Source organism: Arachis ipaensis, chromosome B6 (assembly GCF_059453495.1).
Source record: "Arachis ipaensis isolate K30076 ecotype BB chromosome B6, ASM5945349v1, whole genome shotgun sequence".
Taxonomy (NCBI): domain Eukaryota; kingdom Viridiplantae; phylum Streptophyta; class Magnoliopsida; order Fabales; family Fabaceae; genus Arachis; species Arachis ipaensis.
The window spans coordinates 66,867,880-66,883,271 of NC_142441.1; the positions used below are offsets into that span (position 1 = coordinate 66,867,880).

The window sequence follows — 15,392 nt, forward strand, 5'->3', positions numbered from 1 at the left end:
AAGCTCGCACGGGCCCCGCAGGGATTCACAGCTCGACTTACCATACGTCGCGAGACATGCATATGATAATTATGTGCGCATATTTTAATAGGTGCGATCATACCAGCACTAATGCAACGGATCCCATCAGAACTCCGCAGTTAAGCGTGCTTGGGCGAGAGTAGTACTAGGATGGGTGACCTCCTGGGAAGTCCTCGTGTTATACCTCTTTTTTTTTTTTTTTTTTTTACGTCGTGCTTACCCTCGTTCTTTAAACGGCGCTATCTTGAATAGTTTAGCTAAAGCGAGTCTCAATGACCTGATTTTAGGCAAGCTCGCACGGGCCCCGCAGGGATTCGCAGCTCGACTTACCCTACGTCACGAGACATGCATATGATAATTATGTGCGCATATTTTAATAGGTGCGATCATAACAGCACTAATGCACCGGATCCCATCAGAACTCCGCAGTTAAGCGTGCTTGGGCGAGAGTAGTACTAGGATGGGTGACCTCCTGGGAAGTCCTCGTGTTGCACCTCTTTTTTTTTTTTTTTTTACGTCGTGCTTACCCTCATTTTTTAAACGGCGCTATCTTGCATAGTTTAGCTAAAGCGAGTCTCAATGACCTGATCTTAGGCAAGCTCGCACGGGCCCCGCAGGGATTCGCAGCTCGACTTACCATACGTCACGAGACATGCATATGATAATTATGTGCGCATATTTTAATAGGTGCGATCATACCAGCACTAATGCACCGGAACCCATCAGAACTCCGCAGTTAAGCGTGCTTGGGCGAGAGTAGTACTAGGATGGGTGACCTCCTAGGAAGTCGTCGTGTTGCACCTCTTTTTTTTTTTTATTTACGTCTTGCTTACCCTCGTTCTTTAAACGGCGCTATCTTGAATAGTTTAGCTAAAGCGAGTCTCATTGACCTCATTTTAGGCAAGTTCGCACGGGCCCCGCAGGGATTCGCAGCTCGACTTACCCTACGTCGCGAGACATGCATATGATAATTATGTGCGCATATTTTAATAGGTGCGATCATACCAGCACTAATGCACTGGATCCCATCAGAACTCCGCAGTTAAGCATGCTTGGGCGAGAGTAGTACTAGGATGGGTGACCTCCTGGGAAGTCCTCGTGTTGCACCTATCTTTTTTTTTTTTTTTTTTACGTCGTGCTTACCATCGTTCTTTAAACGGCGCTATCTTGAATAGTTTAGCTAAAGCGAGTCTCAATGACCTGATATTAGGCAAGCTCGCACGGGCCCCGCAGGGATTCGCAGCTCGACTTACCCTACGTCGCAAGACATGCATATGATAATTATGTGCGCATATTATAATAGGTGCGATCATATCAGCACTAATGCACCGGATCCCATCAGAACTCCGCAGTTAAGCGTGCTTGGGCGAGAGTAGTACTAGGATGGGTGACCTCCTGGGAGATCCTCGTGTTGCACCTCTTTTTTTTTTTTTTTTTACGTCGTGCTTACCCTCGTTCTTTAAACGGCGCTATCTTGCATAGTTTAGTTAAAGCGAGTCTCAATGAACTAATTTTAGGCAAGCTCCCACGGGCCCCGCAGGGATTTGCAACTCGACTTACCCTACGTCGTGAGACATGCATATGATAATTATGTGCGCCTATTTTCATAGGTGCGATCATACCAGCACTAATGCACCGGATCCCATCAGAACTCCGCAGTTAAGCGTGCTTGGGCGAGAGTATTTCAAGGATGGGTGACCTCCTGTGAAGTCCTCGTGTGGCAACTCTTTCTTTTTTTTTTTTTTTTTTTTTTTTTTTTTTTTTTTTTTTTTTTTTTTACGCCGTGCTTACCCTCGTTCTTTAAACGGCGCTATCTTGAATAGTTTAGCTAAAGCGAGTCTCAATGACCTGATTTTAGGCAAGCTCCCACGGGCCCCGCTGGGATTCACTACTTGACTTACCCTACGTCGCGAGACATGCATATGATAATTATGTGCGCACATTTTAATAGGTGCGATCATACCAGCACTAATGCACCGGATCCCATCAGAACTCCGCAGTTAAGCGTGCTTGGGCGAGAGTAGTACTAGGATTGGTGACCTCCTGGGAAGTCCTCGTGTTGCACCTCTTTTTTTTTTTTTTTTACGTCGTGCTTACCCTCGTTCTTTAAACGGCACTATCTTGCATAGTTTAGCTAAAGCGAGTCTCAATGGCCTGATTTTAGGCAAGCTCCCACGGGCCCCGCAGGGATTCGCAGCTCGACTTACCCTACGTCGCGAGACATGCATATGATAATTATGTGCGCATATTTTAATAGGTGCGATCATACCAGCACTAATGCACCGGATCCCATCAGAACTCCGCAGTTAAGCGTGCTTGGGTGAGAGTAGTACTAGGATTGGTGACCTCCTGGGAAGTCCTCGTGTTGCACCTCTTCTTTTTTTTTTTTTTTTTTTTACGTCATGCTTACCCTCGTTCTTTAAACGGCGCTATCTTGAATAGTTTAGCTAAAGCGAGTCTCAATGACCTGATTTTAGGCAAGCTCGCACGGACCCCGCAGGAATTCGCAGCTCGACTTACCCTACGTCACGAGACTTGCGTATGATAATTATGTGCGCATATTTTAATAGGTGCGATCATACCAGCACTAATGCACCAGATCCCATCAGAACTCCGCAGTTAAGCGTGCTTGGGTGAGAGTAGTACTAGGATGGGTGACCTCCTGGGAAGTCCTCGTGTTGCACCACTTTTTTTTTTTTTTTTTTTTTTTTTTACGTCGTGCTTACCCTCGTTCTTTAAACGGCGCTATCTTGCATAGTTTAGTTAAAGCGAGTCTCAATGACCTGATTTTAGGAAAGCTCCCACAGGCCCCGCAGGGATTTGCAACTCGACTTACCCTACGTCGCGAGACATGCATATGATAATTATGTGCGCACATTTTAATAGGTGCGATCATACCAGCACTAATGCACCGGATCCCATCAGAACTCCGCAGTTAAGCGTGCTTGGGCGAGAGTAGTACTAGGATTGGTGACCTCCTGGGAAGTCCTCGTGTTGCACCTCTTTTTTTTTTTTTTTACGTCGTGCTTACCCTCGTTCTTTAAACGGCACTATCTTGCATAGTTTAGCTAAAGCGAGTCTCAATGGCCTGATTTTAGGCAAGCTCCCACGGGCCCCGCAGGGATTCGCAGCTCGACTTACCCTACGTCGCGAGACATGCATATGATAATTATGTGCGCATATTTTAATAGGTGCGATCATACCAGCACTAATGCACCGGATCCCATCAGAACTCCGCAGTTAAGCGTGCTTGGGTGAGAGTAATACTAGGATTGGTGACCTCCTGGGAAGTCCTCGTGTTGCACCTCTTCTTTTTTTTTTTTTTTTTTTACGTCATGCTTACCCTCGTTCTTTAAACGGCGCTATCTTGAATAGTTTAGCTAAAGCGAGTCTCAATGACCTGATTTTAGGCAAGCTCGCACGGACCCCGCAGGAATTCGCAGCTCGACTTACCCTACGTCACGAGACTTGCGTATGATAATTATGTGCGCATATTTTAATAGGTGCGATCATACCAGCACTAATGCACCAGATCCCATCAGAACTCCGCAGTTAAGCGTGCTTGGGTGAGAGTAGTACTAGGATGGGTGACCTCCTGGGAAGTCCTCGTGTTGCACCACTTTTTTTTTTTTTTTTTTTTTTTTTTTTTTTTTTTACGTCGTGCTTACCCTCGTTCTTTAAACGGCGCTATCTTGCATAGTTTAGTTAAAGCGAGTCTCAATGACCTGATTTTAGGAAAGCTCCCACAGGCCCCACAGGGATTTGCAACTCGACTTACCCTACGTCGCGAGACATGCATATGATAATTATGTGCGCATATTTTAATAGGTGCGATCATACCAGCACTAATGCACCGGATCCCATCAGAACTCCGCAGTTAAGCGTGCTTGGGTGAGAGTAGTACTAGGATGGGTGACCTCCTGGAAAATCCTCGTGTTGCACCTCTTTTTTTTTTTTTTACGTCGTGCTTACCCTCGTTCTTTAAACGGTGCTATCTTGCATAGTTTAGTTAAAGCGAGTCTCAATGACCTGATTTTAGGCAAGCTCGCACGGACCCCGCAGGAATTCGCAGCTCGACTTACCCTACGTCACGAGACATGCATATGATAATTATGTGCGCATATTTTAATAGGTGCGATCATACCAGCACTAATGCACCAGATCCCATCAGAACTCCACAGTTAAGCGTGCTTGGGCGAGAGTAGTACTAGGATGGGTGACCTCCTGGGAAGTCCTCGTGTTGCACCACTTTTTTTTTTTTTTTTTACGTCGTGCTTACCCTCGTTCTTTAAACGGCGCTATCTTGCATAGTTTAGTTAAAGCGAGTCTCAATGACCTGATTTTAGGCAAGCTCCCACAGGCCCCGCAGGGATTTGCAACTCGACTTACCCTACGTCGCGAGACATGCATATGATAATTATGTGCGCATATTTTAATAGGTGCGATCATACCAGCACTAATGCACTGGATCCCATAAGAACTCCGCAGTTATGCGTGCTTGGGTGAGAGTAGTACTAGGATGGGTGACCTCCTGGGAAATCCTCGTGTTGCACCTCTTTTTTTTTTTTTTTGACGTCGTGCTTACCCTCGTTCTTTAAACGGCGCTATCTTGCATAGTTTAGCTAAAGCGAGTCTCAATGACCTGATTTTAGGCAAGCTCCCACGGGCCCCGCAGGGATTCGCAGCTCGACTTACCCTACGTCGCGAGACATGCATATGATAATTATGTGCGCATATTTTAATAGGTGCGATCATTCCAGCACTAATGCACCGGATCCCATCAGAACTCCGCAGTTAAGCGTGCTTGGGCGAGAGTAGTACTAGGATGGGTGACCTCCTGGGAAGTCCTCGTGTTGCACCTCTTTTTTTTTTTTTTACGTCGTGCTTACCCTCGTTCTTTAAACGGCGCTATCTTGAATAGTTTATCTAAAGCGAGTCTCAATGACCTGATTTTAGGCAAGCTCGCACGGGCCCCGCAGGGATTCGCAGCTCGACTTACCCTACGTCACGAGACATGCATATGATAATTATGTGCGCATATTTTAATAGGTGCGATCATACCAGCACTAATGCACCGGATCCCATCAGAACTCCGCAGTTAAACGTGCTTGGGCCAGAGTAGTACTAGGATCGGTGACCTCCTGGGAAGTCCTCGTGTTGCAGCTCTTTTTTTTTTTTTTACGTCGTGCTTACCCTCGTTCTTTAAATGGCGCTATCTTGAATAGTTTAGCTAAAGCGAGTCTCAATGACCTCATTATAGGCAAGCTCGCACGGGCCCCGCAGGGATTCGCAGCTCGACTTACCCTACGTCGCGAGACATGCATATGATAATTATGTGCGCATATTTTAATAGGTGCGATCATACCAGCACTAATGCACCGGATCCCATCAGAACTCCGCAGTTAAGCGTGCTTGGGCGAGAGTAGTACTAGGATGGGTGACCTCCTGGGAAGTCCTCGTGTTGCACCTCCTTTTTCTTTTTTCTTTTTTTTTTTTTTTTTACGTCGTGCTTACCCTCTTTCTTTAAATGGCGGTATCTTGCATAGTTTAGCTAAAGCGAGTCTCAATGACCTGATCTTAGGCAAGCTCGCACGGGCCCCGCAGGGATTCGCAGCTCGACTTACCATTCGTCACGAGACATGCATATGATAATTATGTACGCATATTTTAATAGGTGTGATCATACCAGCACTAATGCACCGGATCCCATCAGAACTCCGCAGTTAAACGTGCTTGGGCCAGAGTAGTACTAGGATCGGTGACCTCCTGGGAAGTCCTTGTGTTGCAGCTCTTTTTTTTTTTTTTACGTCGTGCTTACCCTCGTTCTTTAAATGGCGCTATCTTGAATAGTTTAGCTAAAGCGAGTCTCAATGACCTCATTATAGGCAAGCTCGCACGGGCCCCGCAGGGATTCGCAGCTCGACTTACCCTACGTCGCGAGACATGCATATGATAATTATGTGCGCATATTTTAATAGGTGCGATCATACCAGCACTAATGCACCGGATCCCATCAGAACTCCGCAGTTAAGCGTGCTTGGGCGAGAGTAGTACTAGGATGGGTGACCTCCTGGGAAGTCCTCGTGTTGCACCTCCTTTTTCTTTTTTCTTTTTTTTTTTTTTTACGTCGTGCTTACCCTCTTTCTTTAAATGGCGGTATCTTGCATAGTTTAGCTAAAGCGAGTCTCAATGACCTGATCTTAGGCAAGCTCGCACGGGCCCCGCAGGGATTCGCAGCTCGACTTACCATACGTCACGAGACATGCATATGATAATTATGTACGCATATTTTAATAGGTGCGATCATACCAGCACTAATTCACCGGATCCCATCAGAACTCCGCAATTAAACGTGCTTGGGCCAGAGTAGTACTAGGATCGGTGACCTCCTGGGAAGTCCTCGTGTTGCACCTCTTTTTTTTTTTTTTTTTTTTTTACGTCGTGCTTACCCTCGTTCTTTAAACGACGCTATCTTGAATAGTTTAGTTAAAGTGAGTCTTAATGACCTGATTTTAGGCAAGCTCGCACGGGCCCGCAGGGATTCGCAGCTCGACTTACCCTACGTCACGAGACATGCATATGATAATTATGTACGCATATTTTAATAGGTGCGATCATACCAGCACTAATGCACCGGATCCCATCAGAACTCCGCAGTTAAACGTGCTTGGGCGAGAGTAGTACTAGGATGGGTGACCTCCTGGGAAGTCCTCGTGTTGCACCTCTTTTTTTTTTTTTTTTTTACGTCGTGCTTATCCTCGTTCTTTAAACGGCGCTATCTTGAATAGTTTAGCTAAAGCGAGTCTCAATGACCTGATTTTAGGCAAGCTCGCACGGGCCCCGCAGGGATTCGCAGCTCGACTTACCTTACGTCACGAGACATGCATATGATAATTATGTGTGCATATTTTAATAGGTGCGATCATACCAGCACTAATGCACCGGATCCCATCAGAACTCCGCAGTTAAGCGTCCTTGGGCGAGAGTAGTACTAGGATAGGTGACCTCCTGGGAAGTCCTCGTGTTGCACCTCTCTTTTTTTTTTTTTTTTTTTTTTTTTTTTTTTTTTTACGTCGTGCTTACCCTCGTCCTTTAAACGGCGCTATCTTGCATAGTTTAGCTAAAGCGAGTCTCAATGACCTGATCTTAGGCAAGCTCGCACGGGCCCCGCAGGGATTCGCAGCTCGACTTACCATACGTCACGAGACATGCATATGATAATTATGTGCGCATGTTTTAATAGGTGCGATCATACCAGCACTAATGCACCGGATCCCATCAGAACTCCGCAGTTAAACGTGCTTGGGCCAGAGTAGTACTAGGATCGGTGACCTCCTGGGAAGTCCTCGTGTTGCACCTCTTTTTTTTTTTTTTTTTTGACGTCGTGCTTACCCTCGTTCTTTAAACGGCGCTATCTTGCATAGTTTAGCTAAAGCGAGTCTCAATGACCTGATTTTAGGCAAGCTCCCACGGGCCCCGCAGGGATTCGCAGCTCGACTTACCCTACGTCGCGAGACATGCATATGATAATTATGTGCGCATATTTTAATAGGTGCGATCATACCAGCACTAATGCACCGGATCCCATCAGAACTCCGCAGTTAATCGTGCTTGGGCGAGAGTAGTACTAGGATGGGTGACCTCCTGGGAAGTCCTCGTGTTGCACCTCCTTTTTCTTTTTTCTTTTTTTTTTTTTTTTACGTCGTGCTTACCCTCTTTCTTTAAATGGCGGTATCTTGCATAGTTTAGCTAAAGCGAGTCTCAATGACCTGATCTTAGGCAAGCTCGCACGGGCCCCGCAGGGATTCGCAGCTCGACTTACCATACGTCACGAGACATGCATATGATAATTATGTACGCATATTTTAATAGGTGCGATCATACCAGCACTAATGCATCGGATCCCATCAGAACTCCGCAGTTAAACGTGCTTGGGCGAGAGTAGTACTAGGATGGGTGACCTCCTGGGAAGTCCTCGTGTTGCACCTCTTTTTTTTTCTTTTTTTACGTCGTGCTTACCCTCGTTCTTTAAACGGCGCTATCTTGAATAGTTTATCTAAAGCGAGTCTCAATGACCTGATTTTAGGCAAGCTCGCACGGGCCCCGCAGGGATTCGCAGCTCGACTTACCCTACGTCACGAGACATGCATATGATAATTATGTGCGCATATTTTAATAGGTGCGATCATACCAGCACTAATGCACCGGATCCCATCAGAACTCCGCAGTTAAGCGTCCTTGGGCGAGAGTAGTACTAGGATAGGTGACCTCCTGGGAAGTCCTCGTGTTGCACCTCTTTTTTTTTTTTTTTTTTTTTACGTCGTGCTTACCCTCGTTCTTTAAACGGCGCTATCTTGCATAGTTTAGCTAAAGCGAGTCTCAATGACCTGATCTTAGGCAAGCTCGCACGGTCCCCGCAGGGATTCGCAGCTCGACTTACCCTACGTCGCGAGACATGCATATGAAAATTATGTGCGCATATTTTAATAGGTGCGATCATACCAGCACTAATGCACCGGATCCCATCAGAACTCCGCAGTTAAACGTGCTTGGGCCAGAGTAGTACTAGGATCGGTGACCTCCTGGGAAGTCCTCGTGTTGCAGCTCTTTTTTTTTTTTTACGTCGTGCTTACCCTCGTTCTTTAAATGGCGCTATCTTGAATAGTTTAGCTAAAGCGAGTCTCAATGACCTCATTATAGGCAAGCTCGCACGGGCCCCGCAGGGATTCGCAGCTCGACTTACCCTACGTCGCGAGACATGCATATGATAATTATGTGCGCATATTTTAATAGGTGCGATCATACCAGCACTAATGCACCGGATCCCATCAGAACTCCGCAGTTAAGCGTGCTTGGGCGAGAGTAGTACTAGGATGGGTGAGCTCCTGGGAAGTCCTCGTGTTGCACCTCCTTTTTCTTTTTTCTTTTTTTTTTTTTTTTACGTCGTGCTTACCCTCTTTCTTTAAATGGCGGTATCTTGCATAGTTTAGCTAAAGCGAGTCTCAATGACCTGATCTTAGGCAAGCTCGCACGGGCCCCGCAGGGATTCGCAGCTCGACTTAACATACGTCACGAGACATGCATATGATAATTATGTACGCATATTTTAATAGGTGCGATCATACCAGCACTAATGCACCGGATCCCATCAGAACTCCGCAGTTAAACGTGCTTGGGCCAGAGTAGTACTAGGATCGGTGACCTCCTGGGAAGTCCTCGTGTTGCACCTTTTTTTTTTTTTTTTTTTTTTTTTTTTTTTTTTTTTTTTTTTTTTTTTTTTTTTTTACGTCGTGCTTACCCTCGTTCTTTAAACGGCGCTATCTTGAATAGTTTAGTTAAAGTGAGTCTCAATGACCTGATTTTAGGCAAGCTCGCACGGGCCCGCAGGGATTCGCAGCTCGACTTACCCTACGTCACGAGACATGCATATGATAATTATGTGCGAATATTTTAATAGGTGCGATCATACCAGCACTAATGCACCGGATCCCATCAGAACTCCGCAGTTAAGCGTCCTTGGGCGAGAGTAGTACTAGGATGGGAGACCTCCTGGGAAGTCCTCGTGTTGCACCTCTTTTTTTTTTTTTTTTTTTTTTTTTTTTTTTTTTTTACGTCGTGCTTACCCTCGTTCTTTAAACGGCGCTATCTTGAATAGTTTAGCTAAAGCGAGTCTCAATGACCTGATTTTAGGCAAGCTCGCACGGGCCCCGCAGGGATTCGCAGCTCGACTTACCCTACGTCACGAGACATGCATATGATAATTATGTGTGCATATTTTAATAGGTGCGATCATACCAGCACTAATGCACCGGATCCCATCAAAACTCCGCAGTTAAGTGTCCTTGGGCGAGAGTAGTACTAGGATAGGTGACCTCCTGGGAAGTCCTCGTGTTGCACCTCTCTTTTTTTTTTTTTTTTTTTTTTTTTTTTTTTTACGTCGTGCTTACCCTCGTTCTTTAAACGGCGCTATCTTGCATAGTTTAGCTAAAGCGAGTCTCAATGACCTGATCTTAGGCAAGCTCGCACGGGCCCCGCAGGGATTCGCAGCTCGACTTACCATACGTCACGAGACATGCATATGATAATTATGTACGCATATTTTAATAGGTGCGATCATACCAGCACTAATGCACCGGATCCCATAAGAACTCCGCAGTTAAACGTGCTTGGGCCAGAGTAGTACTAGGATCGGTGACCTCCTGGGAAGTCCTCGTGTTGCACCTTTTTTTTTTTTTTTTTTTTTTTTTTATTTTACGTCGTGCTTACCTTCGTTCTTTAAACGGCGCTATCTTGAATAGTTTAGTTAAAGTGAGTCTCAATGACCTGATTTTAGGCAAGCTCGCACGGGCCCGCAGGGATTCGCAGCTCGACTTACCCTACGTCACGAGACATGCATATGATAATTATGTGCGAATATTTTAATAGGTGCGATCATACCAGCACTAATGCACCGGATCCCATCAGAACTCCGCAGTTAAGCGTCCTTGGGCGAGAGTAGTACTAGGATGGGTGACCTCCTGGGAAGTCCTCGTGTTGCACCTCTTTTTTTTTTTTTTTTTTTTTTTTTTTTACGTCGTGCTTACCCTCGTTCTTTAAACGGCGCTATCTTGAATAGTTTAGCTAAAGCGAGTCTCAATGACCTGATTTTAGGCAAGCTCGCACGGGCCCCGCAGGGATTCGCAGCTCGACTTACCCTACGTCACGAGACATGCATATGATAATTATGTGTGCATATTTTAATAGGTGCGATCATACCAGCACTAATGCACCGGATCCCATCAGAACTCCGCAGTTAAGCGTCCTTGGGCGAGAGTAGTACTAGGATAGGTGACCTCCTGGGAAGTCCTCGTGTTGCACCTCTCTTTTTTTTTTTTTTTTTTTTTTTTTTTTTTTTTTTTACGTCGTGCTTACCCTCGTTCTTTAAACGGCGCTATCTTGCATAGTTTAGCTAAAGCGAGTCTCAATGACCTGATCTTAGGCAAGCTCGCACGGGCCCCGCAGGGATTCGCAGCTCGACTTACCATACGTCACGAGACATGCATATGATAATTATGTACGCATATTTTAATAGGTGCGATCATACCAGCACTAATGCACAGGATCCCATCAGAACTCCGCAGTTAAACGTGCTTGGGCCAGAGTAGTACTAGGATCGGTGACCTCCTGGGAAGTCCTCGTGTTGCACCTCTTTTTTTTTTTTTTTTTTTTTTTTTTTTTTTTTACGTCGTGCTTACCCTCGTTCTTTAAACGGCGGTATCTTGAATAGTTTAGTTAAAGCGAGTCTCAATGACCTGATTTTAGGCAAGCTCGCACGGGCCCCGCAGGGATTCGCAGCTCGACTTACCCTACGTCACGAGACATGCATATGATAATTATGTGCGCATATTTTAATAGGTGCGATCATACCAGCACTAATGCACCGGATCCCATCAGAACTCCGCAGTTAAGCGTGCTTGGGCGAGAGTAGTACTATGATGGGTGACCGCCTGGGAAGTCCTCGTGTTGCAACTCTTCTTTTTTTTTTTTTTTTTTACGTCGTGCTTACCCTGATTCTTTAAACGGCGCTATCTTGCATAGTTTAGCTAAAGCAAGTCTCAATGACCTGATCTTAGGCAAGCTCGCACGGGCCCCGCAGGGATTCGCAGCTCGACTTACCCTACGTCGCGAGACATGCATATGATAATTATGTGCGCATATTTTAATAGGTGCGATCATACCAGCACTAATGCACCAGATCACATCAGAACTCCGCAGTTAAGCGTGCTTGGGCGAGAGTAGTACTAGGATGGGTGACCTCCTGGGAAGTCCTCGTGTTGCACCTCTTTTTTTTTTTTTTTTTTTTACGTCGTGCTTACCCTCGTTCTTTAAATGGCGCTATCTTGAATAGTTTAGCTAAAGCGAGTCTCAATGACCTCATTATAGGCAAGCTCGCACGGGCCCCGCAGGGATTCGCAGCTCGACTTACCCTACGTCGCGAGACATGCATATGATAATTATGTGCGCATATTTTAATAGGTGCGATCATACCAGCACTAATGCACCAGATCACATCAGAACTCCGCAGTTAAGCGTGCTTGGGCGAGAGTAGTACTAGGATGGTTGACCTCCTGGGAAGTCCTCGTGTTGCACCTCTTTTTTTTTTTTTTTTTTTACGTCGTGCTTACCCTCGTTCTTTAAATGGCGCTATCTTGAATAGTTTAGCTAAAGCGAGTCTCAATGACCTCATTATAGGCAAGCTCGCACGGGCCTCGCAGGGATTCGCAGCTCGACTTACCCTACGTCGCGAGACATGCATATGATAATTATGTGCGCATATTTTAATAGGTGCGATGATACCAGCACTAATGCACCGGATCCCATCAGAACTCCGCAGTTAAGCGTGCTTGGGCGAGAGTAGTACTATGATGGGTGACCGCCTGGGAAGTCCTCGTGTTGCACCTCTCTTTTTTTTTTTTTTTTTTTTTTTTTTTTTTTTTTTTTTTTTTTTTTTTTTTACGTCGTGCTTACCCTCGTTCTTTAAACGGCGCTATCTTGCATAGTTTAGCTAAAGCGAGTCTCAATGACCTGATCTTAGGCAAGCTCGCACGGGCCACTCAGGGATTCGCAGCTCGACTTACCATACGTCACGAGACATGCATATGATAATTATGTACGCATATTTTGCTAGGTGCGATCATACCAGCACTAATGCACCGGATCCCATCAGAACTCCGCAGTTAAACGTGCTTGGGCCAGAGTAGTACTAGGATCGGGGACCTCCTGGGAAGTCCTCGTGTTGCACCTCTTTTTTTTTTTTACGTCGTGCTTACCCTCGTTCTTTAAACGGCGCTATCTTGAATAGTTTATCTAAAGCGAGTCTCAATGACCTGATTTTAGGCAAGCTCGCACGGGCCCCGCAGGGATTCGCAGCTCGACTTACCCTACGTCACGAGACATGCATATGATAATTATGTGCGCATATTTTAATAGGTGCGATCATACCAGCACTAATGCACCGGATCCCATCAGAACTCCGGAGTTAAGCGTGCTTGGGCGAGAGTAGTACTATGATGGGTGACCTCCTGGGAAGTCCTCCTGTTGCACCTCTTCTTTTTTTTTTTTTTTTTTACGTCGTGCTTACCCTGATTCTTTAAACGGCGCTATCTTGCATAGTTTAGCTAAAGCAAGTCTCAATGACCTGATCTTAGGCAAGCTCGCACGGGTCCCGCAGGGATTCGCAGCTCGACTTACCCTACGTCGCGAGACATGCATATGATAATTATGTGCGCATATTTTAATAGGTGCGATCATACCAGCACTAATGCACCAGATCACATCAGAACTCCGCAGTTAAGCGTGCTTGGGCGAGAGTAGTACTAGGATGGGTGACCTCCTGGGAAGTCCTCGTGTTGCACCTCTTTTTTTTTTTTTTTTTTTTTTTACGTCGTGCTTACCCTCGTTCTTTAAATGGCGCTATCTTGAATAGTTTAGCTAAAGCGAGTCTCAATGACCTCATTATAGGCAAGCTCGCACGGGCCCCGCAGGGATTCGCAGCTCGACTTACCCTACGTCGCGAGACATGCATATGATAATTATGTGCGCATATTTTAATAGGTGCGATCATACCAGCACTAATGCACCAGATCACATCAGAACTCCGCAGTTAAGCGTGCTTGGGCGAGAGTAGTACTAGGATGGGTGACCTCCTGGGAAGTCCTCGTGTTGCACCTCTTTTTTTTTTTTTTTTTTTACGTCGTGCTTACCCTCGTTCTTTAAATGGCGCTATCTTGAATAGTTTAGCTAAAGCGAGTCTCAATGACCTCATTATAGGCAAGCTCGCACGGGCCTCGCAGGGATTCGCAGCTCGACTTACCCTACGTCGCGAGACATGCATATGATAATTATGTGCGCATATTTTAATAGGTGCGATCATACCAGCACTAATGCACCGGATCATATCAGAACTCTGCAGTTAAGCGTGCTTGGGCGAGAGTAGTACTAGGATGGGTGACCTCCTATGAAGTCCTCGTGTTGCACCTCTTTTTTTTTTTTTTTACATCGTGCTTACCCTCGTTCTTTAAACGGCGCTATCTTGAATAGTTTATCTAAAGCGAGTCTCAATGACCTGATTTTAGGCAAGCTCGCACGGGCCCCGCAGGGATTCGCAGCTCGACTTACCCTACGTCACGAGACATGCATATGATAATTATGTGCGCATATTTTAATAGGTGCGATCATACCAGCACTAATGCACCGGATCCCATCAGAACTCCGCAGTTAAGCGTCCTTGGGCGAGAGTAGTACTAGGATAGGTGACCTCCTGGGAAGTCCTCGTGTTGCACCTCTCTTTTTTTTTTTTTTTTTTTTTTTTTTTTTTTTTTACGTCGTGCTTACCCTCGTTCTTTAAACGGCGCTATCTTGAATAGTTTAGTTAAAGCGAGTCTCAATGACCTGATTTTAGGCAAGCTCGCACGGGCCCCGCAGGGATTCGCAGCTCGACTTACCCTACGTCATGAGACATGCATATGATAATTATGTGCGCATATTTTAATAGGTGTGATCATACCAGCACTAATGCATCGGATCCCATCAGAACTCCGCAGTTAAGCGTGCTTGGGCGAGAGTAGTACTAGGATGGGTGACCTCCTGGGAAGTCCTCGTGTTGCACCTCTTTTTTTTTTTTTTACATCGTGCTTACCCTCGTTCTTTAAACGGCGCTATCTTGAATAGTTTATCTAAAGCGAGTCTCAATGACCTGATTTTAGGCAAGCTCGCACGGGCCCCGCAGGGATTCGCAGCTCGACTTACCCTACGTCACGAGACATGCATATGATAATTATGTGCGCATATTTTAATAGGTGCGATCATACCAGCACTAATGCACCGGATCCCATCAGAACTCCGCAGTTAAGCGTCCTTGGGCGAGAGTAGTACTAGGATAGGTGACCTCCTGGGAAGTCCTCGTGTTGCTCCTCTCTTTTTTTTTTTTTTTTTTTTTTTTTTTTTTTTTTTTTTTTTTTACGTCGTGCTTACCCTCGTTCTTTAAACGGCGCTATCTTGCATAGTTTAGCTAAAGCGAGTCTCAATGACCTGATCTTAGGCAAGCTCGCACGGTCCCCGCAGGGATTCGCAGCTCGACTTACCCTACGTCGCGAGACATGCATATGATAATTATGTGCTCATATTTTAATAGGTGCGATCATACCAGCACTAATGCACCGGATCCCATCAGAACTCCGCAGTTAAGCGTGCTTGTGCCAGAGTAGTACTAGGATGGGTGACCTCCTGGGAAGTCCTCGTGTTGCCTCTCTTTTTTTTTTTTTTTTTTTTTTTTTACGTCGTGCTTACCCTCGTTCTTTAAACGGCGCTATCTTGCATAGTTTATCTAAAGC

General features: G+C 45.8%; 37 non-coding genes and 12 pseudogenes across 37 annotated transcripts; all 49 read left to right on the forward strand.

Annotated features, from left to right (window-relative positions):
- Positions 1–89: 89 nt before the first annotated feature.
- LOC148560423 (5S ribosomal RNA) lies at positions 90–208 on the forward strand. Its single transcript, XR_015891639.1, has one exon. It is a non-coding gene; the product is annotated as a 5S ribosomal RNA (ribosomal RNA).
- A 191-nt stretch (positions 209–399) lies between these two features.
- Positions 400–518, forward strand: LOC148560424 (5S ribosomal RNA). Its single transcript, XR_015890249.1, has one exon. It is a non-coding gene; the product is annotated as a 5S ribosomal RNA (ribosomal RNA).
- A 188-nt stretch (positions 519–706) lies between these two features.
- Positions 707–825, forward strand: LOC148560425 (5S ribosomal RNA). Its single transcript, XR_015891411.1, has one exon. It is a non-coding gene; the product is annotated as a 5S ribosomal RNA (ribosomal RNA).
- A 187-nt stretch (positions 826–1,012) lies between these two features.
- LOC148560426 (5S ribosomal RNA) lies at positions 1,013–1,131 on the forward strand. Its single transcript, XR_015890838.1, has one exon. It is a non-coding gene; the product is annotated as a 5S ribosomal RNA (ribosomal RNA).
- Positions 1,132–1,322: 191 nt separating this feature from the next.
- Positions 1,323–1,441, forward strand: LOC148560427 (5S ribosomal RNA). Its single transcript, XR_015889738.1, has one exon. It is a non-coding gene; the product is annotated as a 5S ribosomal RNA (ribosomal RNA).
- A 188-nt stretch (positions 1,442–1,629) lies between these two features.
- LOC148560428 (5S ribosomal RNA) lies at positions 1,630–1,748 on the forward strand (annotated as a pseudogene).
- A 222-nt stretch (positions 1,749–1,970) lies between these two features.
- LOC148560429 (5S ribosomal RNA) lies at positions 1,971–2,089 on the forward strand. Its single transcript, XR_015890511.1, has one exon. It is a non-coding gene; the product is annotated as a 5S ribosomal RNA (ribosomal RNA).
- A 187-nt stretch (positions 2,090–2,276) lies between these two features.
- On the forward strand, positions 2,277–2,395 carry LOC148560430 (5S ribosomal RNA). The gene has a single exon (XR_015891210.1). It is a non-coding gene; the product is annotated as a 5S ribosomal RNA (ribosomal RNA).
- A 194-nt stretch (positions 2,396–2,589) lies between these two features.
- LOC148560431 (5S ribosomal RNA) lies at positions 2,590–2,708 on the forward strand. Its single transcript, XR_015891350.1, has one exon. It is a non-coding gene; the product is annotated as a 5S ribosomal RNA (ribosomal RNA).
- Positions 2,709–2,905: 197 nt separating this feature from the next.
- On the forward strand, positions 2,906–3,024 carry LOC148560432 (5S ribosomal RNA). Its single transcript, XR_015890512.1, has one exon. It is a non-coding gene; the product is annotated as a 5S ribosomal RNA (ribosomal RNA).
- Positions 3,025–3,210: 186 nt separating this feature from the next.
- Positions 3,211–3,329, forward strand: LOC148560433 (5S ribosomal RNA; annotated as a pseudogene).
- Positions 3,330–3,522: 193 nt separating this feature from the next.
- LOC148560434 (5S ribosomal RNA) lies at positions 3,523–3,641 on the forward strand. The gene has a single exon (XR_015891351.1). It is a non-coding gene; the product is annotated as a 5S ribosomal RNA (ribosomal RNA).
- Positions 3,642–3,847: 206 nt separating this feature from the next.
- On the forward strand, positions 3,848–3,966 carry LOC148560435 (5S ribosomal RNA). Its single transcript, XR_015890739.1, has one exon. It is a non-coding gene; the product is annotated as a 5S ribosomal RNA (ribosomal RNA).
- A 185-nt stretch (positions 3,967–4,151) lies between these two features.
- Positions 4,152–4,270, forward strand: LOC148560436 (5S ribosomal RNA). The gene has a single exon (XR_015891495.1). It is a non-coding gene; the product is annotated as a 5S ribosomal RNA (ribosomal RNA).
- Positions 4,271–4,458: 188 nt separating this feature from the next.
- On the forward strand, positions 4,459–4,577 carry LOC148560437 (5S ribosomal RNA). Its single transcript, XR_015891803.1, has one exon. It is a non-coding gene; the product is annotated as a 5S ribosomal RNA (ribosomal RNA).
- Positions 4,578–4,764: 187 nt separating this feature from the next.
- LOC148560438 (5S ribosomal RNA) lies at positions 4,765–4,883 on the forward strand. Its single transcript, XR_015889434.1, has one exon. It is a non-coding gene; the product is annotated as a 5S ribosomal RNA (ribosomal RNA).
- Positions 4,884–5,068: 185 nt separating this feature from the next.
- On the forward strand, positions 5,069–5,187 carry LOC148560439 (5S ribosomal RNA; annotated as a pseudogene).
- A 185-nt stretch (positions 5,188–5,372) lies between these two features.
- LOC148560440 (5S ribosomal RNA) lies at positions 5,373–5,491 on the forward strand. The gene has a single exon (XR_015888515.1). It is a non-coding gene; the product is annotated as a 5S ribosomal RNA (ribosomal RNA).
- Positions 5,492–5,693: 202 nt separating this feature from the next.
- On the forward strand, positions 5,694–5,812 carry LOC148560441 (5S ribosomal RNA; annotated as a pseudogene).
- A 185-nt stretch (positions 5,813–5,997) lies between these two features.
- Positions 5,998–6,116, forward strand: LOC148560442 (5S ribosomal RNA). The gene has a single exon (XR_015888516.1). It is a non-coding gene; the product is annotated as a 5S ribosomal RNA (ribosomal RNA).
- A 200-nt stretch (positions 6,117–6,316) lies between these two features.
- Positions 6,317–6,435, forward strand: LOC148560443 (5S ribosomal RNA; annotated as a pseudogene).
- A 192-nt stretch (positions 6,436–6,627) lies between these two features.
- LOC148560444 (5S ribosomal RNA) lies at positions 6,628–6,746 on the forward strand. The gene has a single exon (XR_015888786.1). It is a non-coding gene; the product is annotated as a 5S ribosomal RNA (ribosomal RNA).
- A 189-nt stretch (positions 6,747–6,935) lies between these two features.
- LOC148560445 (5S ribosomal RNA) lies at positions 6,936–7,054 on the forward strand. Its single transcript, XR_015891185.1, has one exon. It is a non-coding gene; the product is annotated as a 5S ribosomal RNA (ribosomal RNA).
- Positions 7,055–7,262: 208 nt separating this feature from the next.
- LOC148560446 (5S ribosomal RNA) lies at positions 7,263–7,381 on the forward strand. Its single transcript, XR_015891773.1, has one exon. It is a non-coding gene; the product is annotated as a 5S ribosomal RNA (ribosomal RNA).
- Positions 7,382–7,571: 190 nt separating this feature from the next.
- Positions 7,572–7,690, forward strand: LOC148560447 (5S ribosomal RNA). The gene has a single exon (XR_015889424.1). It is a non-coding gene; the product is annotated as a 5S ribosomal RNA (ribosomal RNA).
- A 201-nt stretch (positions 7,691–7,891) lies between these two features.
- Positions 7,892–8,010, forward strand: LOC148560448 (5S ribosomal RNA). The gene has a single exon (XR_015890037.1). It is a non-coding gene; the product is annotated as a 5S ribosomal RNA (ribosomal RNA).
- Positions 8,011–8,198: 188 nt separating this feature from the next.
- On the forward strand, positions 8,199–8,317 carry LOC148560449 (5S ribosomal RNA). The gene has a single exon (XR_015891187.1). It is a non-coding gene; the product is annotated as a 5S ribosomal RNA (ribosomal RNA).
- Positions 8,318–8,509: 192 nt separating this feature from the next.
- On the forward strand, positions 8,510–8,628 carry LOC148560450 (5S ribosomal RNA; annotated as a pseudogene).
- A 184-nt stretch (positions 8,629–8,812) lies between these two features.
- Positions 8,813–8,931, forward strand: LOC148560451 (5S ribosomal RNA). Its single transcript, XR_015890610.1, has one exon. It is a non-coding gene; the product is annotated as a 5S ribosomal RNA (ribosomal RNA).
- Positions 8,932–9,132: 201 nt separating this feature from the next.
- Positions 9,133–9,251, forward strand: LOC148560452 (5S ribosomal RNA). The gene has a single exon (XR_015891805.1). It is a non-coding gene; the product is annotated as a 5S ribosomal RNA (ribosomal RNA).
- A 225-nt stretch (positions 9,252–9,476) lies between these two features.
- On the forward strand, positions 9,477–9,595 carry LOC148560453 (5S ribosomal RNA). Its single transcript, XR_015890255.1, has one exon. It is a non-coding gene; the product is annotated as a 5S ribosomal RNA (ribosomal RNA).
- A 207-nt stretch (positions 9,596–9,802) lies between these two features.
- LOC148560454 (5S ribosomal RNA) lies at positions 9,803–9,921 on the forward strand (annotated as a pseudogene).
- Positions 9,922–10,126: 205 nt separating this feature from the next.
- Positions 10,127–10,245, forward strand: LOC148560455 (5S ribosomal RNA; annotated as a pseudogene).
- Positions 10,246–10,444: 199 nt separating this feature from the next.
- LOC148560456 (5S ribosomal RNA) lies at positions 10,445–10,563 on the forward strand. The gene has a single exon (XR_015889960.1). It is a non-coding gene; the product is annotated as a 5S ribosomal RNA (ribosomal RNA).
- Positions 10,564–10,762: 199 nt separating this feature from the next.
- LOC148560457 (5S ribosomal RNA) lies at positions 10,763–10,881 on the forward strand. Its single transcript, XR_015891188.1, has one exon. It is a non-coding gene; the product is annotated as a 5S ribosomal RNA (ribosomal RNA).
- Positions 10,882–11,090: 209 nt separating this feature from the next.
- LOC148560458 (5S ribosomal RNA) lies at positions 11,091–11,209 on the forward strand (annotated as a pseudogene).
- Positions 11,210–11,413: 204 nt separating this feature from the next.
- Positions 11,414–11,532, forward strand: LOC148560459 (5S ribosomal RNA). Its single transcript, XR_015889763.1, has one exon. It is a non-coding gene; the product is annotated as a 5S ribosomal RNA (ribosomal RNA).
- A 192-nt stretch (positions 11,533–11,724) lies between these two features.
- On the forward strand, positions 11,725–11,843 carry LOC148560460 (5S ribosomal RNA). The gene has a single exon (XR_015890676.1). It is a non-coding gene; the product is annotated as a 5S ribosomal RNA (ribosomal RNA).
- Positions 11,844–12,034: 191 nt separating this feature from the next.
- On the forward strand, positions 12,035–12,153 carry LOC148560461 (5S ribosomal RNA). Its single transcript, XR_015891224.1, has one exon. It is a non-coding gene; the product is annotated as a 5S ribosomal RNA (ribosomal RNA).
- A 190-nt stretch (positions 12,154–12,343) lies between these two features.
- On the forward strand, positions 12,344–12,462 carry LOC148560462 (5S ribosomal RNA). Its single transcript, XR_015889471.1, has one exon. It is a non-coding gene; the product is annotated as a 5S ribosomal RNA (ribosomal RNA).
- A 224-nt stretch (positions 12,463–12,686) lies between these two features.
- On the forward strand, positions 12,687–12,805 carry LOC148560463 (5S ribosomal RNA; annotated as a pseudogene).
- A 183-nt stretch (positions 12,806–12,988) lies between these two features.
- On the forward strand, positions 12,989–13,107 carry LOC148560464 (5S ribosomal RNA). Its single transcript, XR_015890842.1, has one exon. It is a non-coding gene; the product is annotated as a 5S ribosomal RNA (ribosomal RNA).
- A 192-nt stretch (positions 13,108–13,299) lies between these two features.
- LOC148560465 (5S ribosomal RNA) lies at positions 13,300–13,418 on the forward strand. Its single transcript, XR_015890677.1, has one exon. It is a non-coding gene; the product is annotated as a 5S ribosomal RNA (ribosomal RNA).
- A 194-nt stretch (positions 13,419–13,612) lies between these two features.
- On the forward strand, positions 13,613–13,731 carry LOC148560466 (5S ribosomal RNA). The gene has a single exon (XR_015890678.1). It is a non-coding gene; the product is annotated as a 5S ribosomal RNA (ribosomal RNA).
- Positions 13,732–13,921: 190 nt separating this feature from the next.
- On the forward strand, positions 13,922–14,040 carry LOC148560467 (5S ribosomal RNA; annotated as a pseudogene).
- Positions 14,041–14,226: 186 nt separating this feature from the next.
- On the forward strand, positions 14,227–14,345 carry LOC148560468 (5S ribosomal RNA). Its single transcript, XR_015891189.1, has one exon. It is a non-coding gene; the product is annotated as a 5S ribosomal RNA (ribosomal RNA).
- Positions 14,346–14,552: 207 nt separating this feature from the next.
- On the forward strand, positions 14,553–14,671 carry LOC148560469 (5S ribosomal RNA). Its single transcript, XR_015890055.1, has one exon. It is a non-coding gene; the product is annotated as a 5S ribosomal RNA (ribosomal RNA).
- Positions 14,672–14,856: 185 nt separating this feature from the next.
- LOC148560470 (5S ribosomal RNA) lies at positions 14,857–14,975 on the forward strand. Its single transcript, XR_015891646.1, has one exon. It is a non-coding gene; the product is annotated as a 5S ribosomal RNA (ribosomal RNA).
- A 216-nt stretch (positions 14,976–15,191) lies between these two features.
- On the forward strand, positions 15,192–15,310 carry LOC148560471 (5S ribosomal RNA; annotated as a pseudogene).
- Positions 15,311–15,392: the final 82 nt, after the last annotated feature.